Source organism: Choloepus didactylus, chromosome 8 (assembly GCF_015220235.1).
Source record: "Choloepus didactylus isolate mChoDid1 chromosome 8, mChoDid1.pri, whole genome shotgun sequence".
Taxonomy (NCBI): Eukaryota; Metazoa; Chordata; class Mammalia; order Pilosa; family Megalonychidae; genus Choloepus; species Choloepus didactylus.
Window position 1 is genome coordinate 29,078,492 of NC_051314.1, and position 10,126 is coordinate 29,088,617.

Below are 10,126 nucleotides of genomic sequence, written 5' to 3' on the forward strand. Positions count from 1 at the left end.
TCTCTGCCCACCCCACCCCCACCAGGAGGTCTTCCACTTTCCTTCAAGATCCAGCTCTGGTACCATCTCTTCCGTGAGTAAGACTAGAGCACTTGGAGAGCTATCAGCTCTTTTCAGGCTTGGCCAGTGTTTCCTAACCATGGCTGCACTTCGGAAGCACTTGGCATTACCGATTGTTAGGGGTGCAGCCTGGGCAGTGCCCCCTCCCCAGCTGGTTGTAATGTGCAGCCAAGGTGGAGAACCATTATTGAAGACAGTTTAATCCCTGAACACAGAAGAATAGGCAAGATGACAAAGCCTTAGCTCTCACAAAACTTGTATTTTAGTGGGAAACCAGGCAATGAACATATCTTTAAATATGAGATAATTTCAGAGGATGATAATTAAAATAGATAATGATTTCTGGTGTTAAAATAAAGAGCAGATAAGAAAATGAGGGAGGCCATTTTAAACAGAGCAACTTTAAACATTTTAATTGAAATCTGAAGGATATGAGGGAGACAAGATGTGAGGAAAGAGCTATTCTGACAGAGGGAACAAGCAGGTGAGTAGGTTTGAGTAACAAACAGAAGACCAATGAGCAAGGGGAGCAACATTGAAAAGATGCTTCAGACGCTGTAGGGTCTTGTAGTCCATAGGAGATTTTAAATTTTTATTCTAATTGTGGTGAGAAACTGCAGTAAATTATTTGCAAAGATGACTACAACCATTCCTCTCATCTTTTATGGCTGTTTCTTCGCAATGTGCCTTTGCTGCTCCTCCTTGATTCAGATCAGGCCCTGAAACCTAGAGAATGTGGAAGAAGTGACATTGTGGGCTTTTTGAGATTTGACCTCAAGAGGCCCTACGGCTTCCATTCTCTCCTCTTACAATGACCACCATGTGAAGAAGCCCTGTCTGGAAGACTGAGAGAGAGAGGTCATGTGGAGGGGAACCAGGGCACCCCAGTCTACAACTAGCACCAGCTGCTTGTGAGGCTGCTTAGACCATCCAGCCCCAGACAAGCCCCAAGATGACCCCAGCCACACAACTGACCCTAGGTAAGACCAGCGGAAGAACCATCTGGCTGAGCCCAACCCTAATTGCTGACCTACAGAATCATGAGCAAATAAATAGTTTCACATTTTTAAAACAAAAATTTAGCAGTGGTTTGTTATGCAGTAATGAAGTAACACAGAAACCTTCAGAGTTTTAAATAAGGAATGAAATAAATATTTTTATGTTTTAAAGACCGATTTAGTCCCAATACATTGATGACTCCATCCAAAAGAACCATGTCTTCAATCTTCCTAAAAAATGTAAATACATTATGGCCTTCATCACAGAGTGCAGCCCAGTGGGATAAGTTGGATACTGAGGCCTTAAACTCTTCTCTTCAAAATGAAATCTTATCTTCAGGAATATTAAAACTGTCTGAAATCACAAACAATAACCAAAAGGGGCCAAAAGTCACTGGACTCTTTACCCATTTCAGCTAAGAATATGAAAAAAAACAAATTCTGATGAAAACCAGTATCACATTTTAGGCCAGAACTCATTATGAAATGTGTTCCTAAAGAAGATGAAAAAGGAAATAACTGTGAACTCTGAACTATGGTGTTTCGATTCTGTTATGCTGAAATAATCAAGGAAGTATTACATCATCCTTAAAAATGTGGAAGATAATTTTTGAACATGCAATCTTGGAAACATCTTTAAAGCAACTAGCACTCTTAAAAAATAAAAAGTTATTTTGTGAAAAACTCTGTAATTAGTAAAGCCAAGATGCTTGCTCTTGCTGTGTTAATGATTTGATCTGCAGAGAAAAGGGATTTACTTTGGTTCTATAAATGGCATTATTTTTGAAAAGGTTCTTAAAGTGATAATATTTAACCAAACTTTATGGTTATTTATTCACAATACCTTGTAGTATTTTCCATTAATTTCTCAAGGATATTAACCTTATCTTCCTGGGGTGTTCATCATCATGCTTTATCACATATTATGGACAGATGTTACATGGCTTGGGAGGAAACCATACAAGTACTTTCAAAATGAGTTTATCTATTTAATTCCAATATCTTATAATCACTACTTAGAATGGTGGCAAAATGTGGTAGAGGAATAAATTGGAGAAGTCATACCTACCTGCCCTACTACCATAAGCCAAATTCTCCCAATCCATCTGTCATGTTAGAGAAAAAAGAAGTGAAGTACAGAAAGGGAAGAGGAAGAGAAAGACTCCAAATAAACTAAGGAAGTTAGGATGGGGAAAATGTTGAAGACCAGATGCTTGATCAGGAGTAAGTTCTCCTTGAGCCCCCAAAATGAAGAGGATCAGGCTTCCTTTCCCAAAAGGTAAAGCTAGCATTCCCCTGGTGTCTTCTCTTCTCTCCCATCTCTGACAGTGACTACAAACTACTGCATGATTTTTAGGTTTCCTTCAACTTCTCACACTCTCTGCAGCCCACTTTGAACAACCTTAGCCTCTTGTGGATCATGGACAATTGAGAATATTATGACAGCTCTAGAAGAGTATAGCTAGACCCTCTCCCCGGGAAAAAATGAACATACTCAGACACCATTTAATTCATGTTTTCTGTAGTGTTCTATAAACTCCTTGGAGCTCATCCATGGACCCTGTGCCAGTTTGTATATATTATGTCTCCCAGAAAAAGCCATATTATTTAATGCAATCTTGTGGGGGCAGATTTATTAATCTTTCTGATTAGGTTGTGACCTCTTGATTGAATGTTTCCATGGAGATATAACTCATCCAACTGTGGGTAATAACTATGATTAGATTGTTTCCGTGGAGGTGTTACCCCACCCATTCAGTGTGGGTCTTAATAAAATCATTGGATTCCTATAAGAGCTCACAGACAGAAGGAGTTCAATGCTACAGCTGAGAGAGATTTTGGAGAGAAATTTGGGAGCTGACTGCTTTGGAGATGCTAGCCCAGAGTTTGCTCCAGAGAAACTAAGAGAGACAAGCCCAGAGACATTTTAGGAAAAGCCATTTTGAAACCAGAATTCCGGAGCAGACGCCAGCAATATGCCTTCCCAGCTAACAGAGGTTTTCCGGACACCATTGGCCATCCATCCTCCAACGAAGATACCCAATTGTTGATGCATTATCTTGCACACTTTATGGCCTTAAGACTGTTTAACTGTGTAACCAAATAAACCCCCTTTATAAAAACCAATCCATTTCTGGTATTTTGCATAATGGAAGCATTAGCAAACCGGAACAGACCCTAAATTAAGTCTAAGGGTTTCAGCTCAACACTTTTGGGTAGCTACTTCCACACCAACTTTATCCAGAACAGCAGTGGCTTTACCCAGCTTTAGGATCTGGCTCTAAACCACCATCCTTGCCTGTGATAGTCTTTCCATATAAACATTGTGGCAAAGTGGGAGCTTCACCAGGAAAGTTCTGTCCTATCTCTCCCACCCTAGTTTGCATGAAAGAGGTTAGTTCTGATCTGCTAGAAGCCCCCTGGTTGAAGGATGGTGCCATTCAACTCCACTGGGAAAAAGCTGAAGAAGAAAGGGACAAGGATCCACCAGGCAGCTTCTCATAAGCCAGAATGCCACATTCCTACAGATGCCAGTGGTCCAGATGGCTGAAGGGGCTGAAATCATCCATGGACCCTGTACAGCTTGGTTATTTGACTTAACTCAATCTTTATTTCAGAATCCAGACACTATCAGAGAGAGAGAGAGAAACAAGCATAAGAATAAGAAGAAAGAGAACAGAGACCATTACCTTGTGATATTCCTGTGTTTGAAGTCCTTCCAAGCCCTGGAATTTCAGTCCTCTATCCACTTTAAATATAATTACTAAAAAAATTCATTTCAAAGCCACCTCAAAATTGTTTTTCAGACAGCTGCCCTTGTGCGTTAACTGTTCTGTTATTGTCGCTAATAAATTTAACCAGTTATTTATTGAATGATAGACAATATAGAAATGGAAAGGCTGTTTAATTTTCTCTGGAAAATATCTCCTGCAGATGAAGTCAAGAACTTAACAATCAAAGATGTCATCACTATTGTTTTAATAGTGAAAATTAGAAACTGCCTAAATATCTAACAAATGAGGGATGGCCATGGTGCATAATACGGAATGATGCCATTCGGCCAATAAAAATCACATTCTTATTGCAAGGATATGGAGCAATTATTGGGACTTGCTTTCATAAGATGGTAGGAAAATAAAATGGTACAGCCACAATGGAAAATTTTGTTTAACATACACCTAAACCCAGTAATTCTACTCCTAGAAAATGTAAACATATGTCCACAGAAAGAAAAGAACGTTTATAGCAGTTTCATTCATAATTACAAAAAAAATTGGAAACAAGCAAACAGCCATCAATAGGAGAATGAATTACACAAAATTTGATATATCCATACAATGTAAAACTACAAAGCAACAAAAAAGTACTACATATAACAACATAGATCAATTTCAAAAACTATTTTGAGCTAAACAAGCCAGATTCAAAAGAGTAAATTCTGCATGATTCCATTTATAGAAAGTTAACGAATAGGCAAAATTAATCTGCAATGATAAAAGTCAGAATAGTGGTTTTGACTCGGAGGGTGGTTAAACAGGAGAGTGTATACATAAGAAGTAAACACTGATTGAGCTGTAAATTTAAGATTTGTGCATTTTACTGTATGCAAATTATATCTCAATGAATTTTTTCAAAATCTTGTTCCCAAAGAATATTTAAAGACATGGAAATTTGTTATATAAGGTTAAGTGCAAAAAGCAGGATATCAAACTAAATATACATTTTTTCAAAACTTTGTTCAAAATTTTGTTCAAAAATACCTGTGTGTAAAAAAAGACTGGAAATATATTTGCCTGAATGTTAAGAATAATTAAATGTATTGTAGTATTATGGATAACTTTTATTCCCTTCAGTACATTTTCTATATTTTAAAATATTTCTACAATAAGCTTGTGTTACATTTTTTAGAAAAAAAAAATACTTTTAAAAAGTTTTCTTTAACTACTCTGTCTTCTGCACTTCCATTGCCTCATTCCTGGTTTAGGCCATCATTTCTAAATTACTATAAATAATAATAATATTTATTATACATTCAGCTGCTTTCTGTTTAGCCCCATCTGCTTGTTCTCTGGATATTTTTTCTTCTTTTTGTAAAACCAAATAATTCTGTTTTTGTCTCATACATGCAATATCTTCTCTTTTAAATTAAGGTTTATCCTACTCCTTGCATTATCTGGATTTCTCCAGGTGCCTTCCTTCCTGTTTGGTTGGACTCTGTTTTGTATTGGAAACTTTCCTCAACTCTCTGACAATCTTGGCTATCTGTTTCTATGTAAATGGAAGATGATCAAACGCCCACCCTTTATCAAACACGCTTCATTTGGTGTTTGGTCGCAACCACTCCATTGGAACTACTCTTGTCAAGGTCGCCAGTGACCTCCATGTTGCTAAATCCAGTGATCAATTCCCAGTCCTCATCTTACTTGACCCCAGCAGCTTGGACACAAGTGATCATGCTCTCCTCTAGGATACACTTTCTTCACTTGGCCACAGGATGCCATTCCCTCTGGGTTCTCTTCCACCTCACCAGCTGCTCCTTTCCACCTCTTCAGCTGGTTCCTTCTCTTCTTCCTGATCTCTCTATGTTGGAGTACCCCGGGGCTCAGCCATGATCCACTTCTCTACACTCAGACCTTGATGATCTCATCCAGTCTTGTGGCTTTAGATATCATCTATGTGATGATGACTCACAAATGCACAGCTCCAGCTGATCTCTGCCCTGAACTGCAGGCTTGTATTTCAGTTGTCCACTGAATTTTGCCACTTAGGTACCAGTAGGCAAGTAAAACTCCAAAATCAAACATATCCAAAATTCCTGAGCCAGTCCTGGTCCTCCCAGTCTACTGCCTCTCAGTAAATGTTGGATCTTCCTTCAAAATATGTCCAGAATCTGACCCCTGTAAAGGACTTGGTGTTTAAATACGCCAAATATGTTCCCATTTCAGGGCCTTTGTCCTTTCTTTTCCTTCTGTCTGGAATCCTTTGTTCAAATATGCTCCTGACTTGCTCCCTCACTGCCTTTAGTTCTCTGCTCAAAGATCACTTTATCCCTGAACACTCGACACAAAACACCAACCCACACACTTCCTATGCCCTGAATCCCATTTTATGTTTGTTCTTAGCACTTACCACCCTCCAGCATATTATCTACTGCTTATTTTCTGGGTCTGCACTCTAGAATGTAAGCTCTGTAAGAAGCGAGACTTATTTTGTTCACTTGTTTCGCATCCCTAGGGCCTGGAACATTACAGGTGCTCAATAATTGAGGTGCTCACTGTAAGTGCTAAATAATTGTTGGATGAATGAATGGATGGAATTTCTATTTGTATGGGCAGGGTTTGGTTGGTGGCACTCACAGGGAGTGATCAGGCAGGGATTCACTTATTTTGATGAGGGAACCCCCAAGTATCTGTGGTTGTAAGCCCTTTCTCTTAGGAAAGTGAGTTCCCACCCCTCAGACCCTGAATCCTACAACGCCCTGTCTAGGGGATATATGCCTAATTGCTAGCACTTTGGAAGCCCAGCCTAAGAAAGTGACTGGAAGTTTTTACTGTGCAGTATGCAGATTTTTAATTTTGCTGTTTTTAGCAAGGGTCATTCCTTTCTTCATTCATTCATTTGACAAATATTTACTGAGGGACTATTAAAAGCCTTATCTTGTTATAAGTACTTGGAATGTGTCAATGACTAAATTAAACTAAGATCTCAAACTTTTGGGGTGTGTATTCAGCTATGCTGAGTACTCTTGAGTTCAGAGTTTCTCTAGTTAAACCTGCCCAGAAAATAAATCTTTTTTCTTCCTTTGAGGTATGGGGAAGGGCAGTGTCCTGGCAGAGCTGATGGCGGAGAAACTCCTGGGTTTTAAGTGCTCCTTATCTCCACTTTCAACAGGGTTGCTCGATCTGACAGCCCTAACTTGCCAACAATCCTCATGTTTTCACCCCTCTTTTCCAACTCCTACACCCCTCACCCTGACATTTAGAGGAGCCTGGTGCTGGCATCTTCAGCTTTCCTGGGTGCTGTAACACAAATCAGCTTCCTTCCTTTTTCATTCAGGTCTGCTAAAGTCAGTAACGCTCATTCATCTCTATTCTCACCTTCCTAAGTCAGATTTTTCTGCCCTCTCTTTGTCCTTGCAGGTTTATGTGTCCTTTGATTCCTTTATTATCATTTTAGAAAGCAGAGACAAATACCTGCATTTAATCTGCCATATTTAACCATCCAGCCTGAACATCATCACCAGCATAATCTTCCTTAAATACCACACTGGATTTTGAAGAATATATCCACTGAGCACCTACCTATTCTTTGCAGGCCATCTACTGGGAGTCTGGCCAGTGTTTGTTGTTCCCATACCTGAGGTACTTGGGAAAATTTCAGCCCTTTGGCACCTCCATTCTCCCCCAGACACCATCAGGGATCATTGGGTTCAGTCTTCCTATCTTACCTATATGTGTGGCCAGGAAATAGAGAAGATACAGGTGCCCCTGGTTCTTGAGTCCCACTCCAGTCCATCATTTTGTGAGAAGTGGGATATCACCTACTTGTATTATTTTTTACCTGTTCTTATATCTGGGTCTGGACTAAACTGCCAGGGCTCATTCCATGACTTTGAACACACCTCCCTGATAAAACTGGGGCACTTTTCTGACTGAGAATCACCCTTGTCTGAAATCACACTGCAGTCAGGAGAAGCCACGCAGAATAGATTAAGACTATGATCAAGTTTTGATTAAAAATTAAGATTAACAATATGGCCTTTGGAGTCTTGAGTTTTAGTTCTGCTCTGAAACACCGTTTATTTATCAATAAATACTTGAGAATAAGTGAATCTTCTTCACTGGATTACCATGAAAATTAAATGAGATCATGTCTGGAAAGTGCTTAGCACTTACAGTAATAAATGCAATCTAAAGAAAAGTTCGGCTTCCCTGCCTCTTCAGATTGGCTCACATGGTTATTAACTCAAGTTTGAATCAGGCCACAGTTAGTTCTACACTAATTGATTGATATCTTGGCACTGTGGACAATTGGACTCTCTTGGAGGGAGCTCTAAGCTCCCTCTCATACATGATTTGCATGTTTCAACCTAGTTCAGCTCTTCCAGAATGCAACATGGCAGGGTTATGTCATTTATGACACTTGGGATAGGGAGACTTTTCCAACATGCCAACTGAGAGTTCATAAGACCCTGAACCAAGGCTAGAGCTGAGTGGCAGATATAATGAGTGCCCACTCAGTAACCCATGTGCTTACCTTTATTCCCCACTCATCCTTGCAGTTAGATTGGGATTATAGGGCTTTTGTATGTCAGTGGACTAGGAGCAGAAGTGACAAAGTCATTTCCAAGTGAGGCAGGGAGAAGCCTTCTTCTCCTTTCCCTTTTCATGGTGACGTCTTTCAACTTGTAACACAAGAGATAAATAAACATTTTCTATGTTAAGCCACTGAGGTTTGAGGTTTAATTTATTATCACATCATCCCTAGGGAAAGAGATCAGTTTGGGACAACTTGTGAAAATAAAATTAAAAGGGACTTCAGCATAGTTTAGTGGTGGACCAGGTAATTCAGACCAACTTTTCCACTGGAAAAACTGAAAAAAAAAAAAAAAAAGCTTTTAAAAAAATCTGCGTGAAAGCATTGAAGAGCTAACATGGTAATGAATGATCAGGCTACCATCTAGGTATGTGGGAGAAGATGAAAATCCAGAGAAGTGAGCCTGACATTTGAGGCCACTTTTCTCCTGGAAGCATTTGCTAATTCTAGCAGAGCCAGCAGAGAGCTGAGAAGCATGTTTGATGGCCCAATAAGGACTCACCAAGGGAGGAGACCTTGATAAAAACACAGTAGTGTGGGTTAGAACCCCAAATTGCTGTACTCTAGGAGTAAGAGTGAATTGAAGGTGAAATAGCCCTCACATAGCCTGTAGTCTGCCTTCAAATCACCTGGGTGGCCCAGAACATCTCAGACCCTGCAATGGATTAAGGTAATCCCAAACTGCTAACGCTCTCAGGCTCCTGGAAGAAGCAAATAGGAATCCTCTCCGGAGGACAAAAAAAAAAAAAAAAAGGCATTATTTTAATCCTCAAATTATTTCTACGAACAATTTTTCAAATAAAATGTTTGACAGAGTCAAAGGAAATCAGACACAGAATGAGATGAGATGAGATGAGATGAGAAGAACCAGCAAAAACAACAAAAAATAGAAACAGAATTACAAGGTCTCCAGATATTGGTATTGATCAGACATTAAAATAATTAGTTTCCTGTGTTCAAGGAGATAAAATACAGAATTGAAAATTTCAGCCAAGAACTGGAAATATGTTTTAAAAGACAGAACAGAATTGAAAAAGAACCAATAAAAATTCTAGAACGGAAAATACAATAACTGAAATTAAAGATGGATTTTTGCCAAATTATACCTCACTATAGAGAAAATTAGGGAACTGAAAAATAAGTCAGAAGACGATATCTAGAATGACACATGAAGAGGCAAATAGCTGGAAGATACAAGAGAGATGATCAGAGACCTAATCACAGCCTAGCATGCATTTACCTGGACTCCTAGAAGAAGAGAAGAAAGAGAATGGAGCAGAAGCAATATCGTAAGAGATAATGGCTAAGAATTTCCCAAAACTGCTGTAAGACATTAATCCACAGATTGAAATTAGAATTAAATGGTCTTGGCAGGAAGAGAGGGAAGGAGACTTTAAGAAAAACAACAACAAAGATGACTCCAACATTTTGAGCTTGAGCAAAAGTTTGATGTCATTAACTGAGATAAGAAACAGAGAAAGAAGATCAGTCTTGCTGGGGTTGTGGAAGGCAGTGTGAAATATAAATAGTAGGTTCTACTTTTTACCTATTGAGTTTAACATCCAGGCAGAGATAACAAATGGGTTCTTGAATGAATTTTCCTTGTGATATTCAGGAATCTCCAAAACTTTCATTCTTTGGAAGGGACCAGTCAAACTTTATTGTCTCAAGAATCCAGAACCCTCAGGGCACCTGCCTTCCTGCTAGAATCTATTGCTTGCTGCAAAGGGTTGCTCCACAAATGGACATTT